The following is a 3,242-nucleotide window of genomic DNA, read 5'->3' on the forward strand; positions in this document are numbered from 1 at the left end:
CGCGCTCCGCCTCGCCGCCGCGTTTCCTCGCTGTTTACCCGCCGGTCTCGCCGTGCCGCGGGTGGGCTGGCGGCGGGGGATGGGGCCGCGTGTGTCGTGGCGCTGAGGGGTGGTCGCTCCGATGGGCTCGCCCTGGAGGCCGAGCCGGCCAAAAAGAGCACCGAGGATTTCCCCTTTTCAACCCTTTTTCCTCTTTATTTATTTATTTATTTTTTTTCTGGGAGTGGGGGTTGTTAAGTAGGGGCGCGATAACAGCTGAGAAAATCCGTTGCTTTTCGGTATGTTTCGCTTTTTACTAGGGAGGTGGGGGTAGTATTTACACGAGCGCACGTTATTCCCAAGAAACTCTGGAGCGGCTTTCTCTGCGGCATAAGGACCACCTTATCCCGCACCTGCCCTCACGAGCGGTTTTGATTCCTTCTGAGTTGTTACACGGTCTTTTAAAAAGATCGGAGGCATCTTTATCTAACCTTAGAATGTTTTTGCTGAAACGTGATAGGGGATTTCGGTGTTTGTGGCTAATAAGACTGGGTCCTAGTTCGTAGCCTGTTAGAGTACTAAGAGATGTGTATGTTTCTTTGGCAAGTAACTATCCTGCCTTAACCCGCTAACACTTATTTTCTAAGTCAATATTTAATAGTCAGTAGAATGTTTTATTAGTAGAGGCTATTTTGTTCTGTTTTCTTCTGAATCTTGTCTTTTCCTAAAAGTGTGGAGGAGCTAGATAGGCATGTTGATAATGATGCACAAGCTAATGAGTAAAGTGAGGGTCCATCCTGAAGTGTTAGTGGCTGGAGTTGCGTTGGAAAACGCACTTTGTAAGTCACTGCAGTGATATATGTGCCCTTGATATTCTATTTCAAGTATAGTATTAGGATACAAACCTACTAGATTGCAGTGGTTAAAATTACAGAAGCGCTAGTGACGTGTGTTGTTCTCTAGATGTGGACTGTCCCTGGGCTGTTGTTCTAGAGGTTGGTGAGAAGATATTTTAGTCCCAAGAAGCATTTTGTTTAAGTGAGAGAAATGCTGAAAGCAGATTCGCCTGTAAGGGTGTTTCAGATGGAGACTATCATGCGTTTTCACTGTGGTTGTAGTGAAGAACTGTTTCTCTGCACTCTGTTTGTAGTGAAGAAAGTCATGTTCCCATGCTTGGATATCTCCTTGAAGATTAGAAAGAGTGTCCGCAACAAAGCCACCCTTAATATTGTTTTGCTTTTCAAAGCAGAATCATCAATATTTATTCTTTCTAGCCATGCTGAGTTTAAAAAACTGAAATAATTGTCTGTTTACTGATACTCGCTGTTTGAGTGTTGGTAAATTCATATTATGAATATAGACATTACCACAGTGTGCATGCATGCATGAATGAAACCATGAGAACATCAGGAGATTAAAAAGTACAACTGTTACTTTATATGATGAATTTTTATAGAAATTTGTAGCTTGCGGTACAGTGTCTAAGTAATTACTGTTTTACTTCACGTTCTGCTGTTTTATTTTAGTCTTAATTTTAGTTATGAGTAGAATAACTTGTCTTAATAGGGGAGGACTGCTTTACCAACCTGGATTAGATGTTTAGTTTTACTAGAGAAATGAAAATCCTTAAAACTGTGAAATAGTCACCAAAAAAAAAAAAAATCTTAAGTACACATAGTGTTATCCATTGCTGACAATTTCTGATCCAGTATGACTTGACTAAGAGGAGCTGTTTTGGGTCAGTGTGGCACATCTTTAAAATCAAGCTTTAGTCTTTATTTAGCAAATGATGTCTTTGACATGAGTTCCCTTCAAAAGGACTTGATCTCATAGTCAGAAGTAAGATGTATTTGATTGTTCCTGACAGGATCTGGATCTCTGCCTTGGTTTTATGATGGGGAAGGAAGGATGTGTTTGGGAAGCTGAGGGGTACTAGAGAACTTGGAATTTCGAAGTCTGTAATTGGGGCATAAAGTTTGGCATAAAGGGCATTTGGGCGTAAAGATGGATGCTTGTGTTTCTTGGGGTAGATTTGGACTTCTGAACTATTCTCTTTCATGTTTAACAACCATAATATACATCACATTGTTTTTGTGTGAGAGAGTGGAGGTGTGGAAGAGGTCTCTTTCATTCTACTCCTGAAAAAAGCCTGGTCAAAACCAGCCTTTCTTCTGTGCTTTTGTTTTCCAGGTGAAACCTGGCCTCCTGTTTCCCACCATTTCAGGAAAATGGGCACACTAAAACTTGCTTATTGTGCTCTCTTGAAATGTTCATTCAGTGTTTCAGAGGTTTGGCTGGTAATACTGCCGAGAGAAATCATTAGTGTTCATTTGCCTTTCTCCATCACTACTTATTTCTACTTTTTTAAGCCATTTTTGTCTGTGTGTGTGTGTCTGTGTGTGTGTGTGTGTGTCTAGAGAATAGCTATAGTTCATGTGACAGAGACTTCGTATAGCAGCAGGCAGTACCCAGGACAGTAAAAGGAGAATCATAGGTTTCATGAATGGCATTAAAAGACCGTCTTTGCTTCAGAAGTTATGCAATGTTATTATATAAAATTGACAGAAAAAAAGGTGTCTGGTACAGCATTACTAGGTGTAGAAGTCTCTGAATTCATTTCCTATATCCTTTGTTTCTTAAGAATTCACAGTGACGAAGTGGACTGTGCCACCTGATTCTGTCTTTGTGCTGTTCTTTGCTTTCTTCCCTCCTTTCCCCTCCCCTCCTCTTCCACGATTTGGCTCTCGCTTTCATTCAGAAATGGATTGTTTACATTTGAAAAAGCTAGCAGCAGTACAAATTTATTTTAAAGGTGTCTGTTTGTCAGCATTTCATATCATTCAGCAAAGCTCCTGAAGTTCATCTGTGGACTTAAAGCAGTTCTGGGCTAGTTGCAGTTAGGAATGGAGAACGGTTATTCTCTGCACCTTACGGTTTTCCCAAAATATTCCTTACTGGCTTCATTGAAGTTCCTTGTGTTCAGTGAAGCATGGCCTGCACTTCTGCATTTATTTGTTCGTTTTTTAAAGTCAAATACTTAGTAGTAGTAGAAGTGTAGATAAATATGTTTTAAAAATCTGCAAGATTTTTCTCTTTGAAATTAAAGGATTCTTCGAGTTACAGTAAAACATGTACCATCCATTTGAAAACTTATGGCTGGGTAATGGATCCATTGCTGTACTTGTTACATAGGGAAATTGGGAGTCTGGTCTAATTGTGTTTTCAGTGTGATTATTATATACGCTCTAAAGCTTAATGTACAA

This window comes from Nothoprocta perdicaria, unplaced genomic scaffold, assembly GCF_003342845.1.
Source record: "Nothoprocta perdicaria isolate Ctin4 unplaced genomic scaffold, notPer1 scaffold_63, whole genome shotgun sequence".
Lineage (NCBI taxonomy): Eukaryota > Metazoa > Chordata > Aves > Tinamiformes > Tinamidae > Nothoprocta > Nothoprocta perdicaria.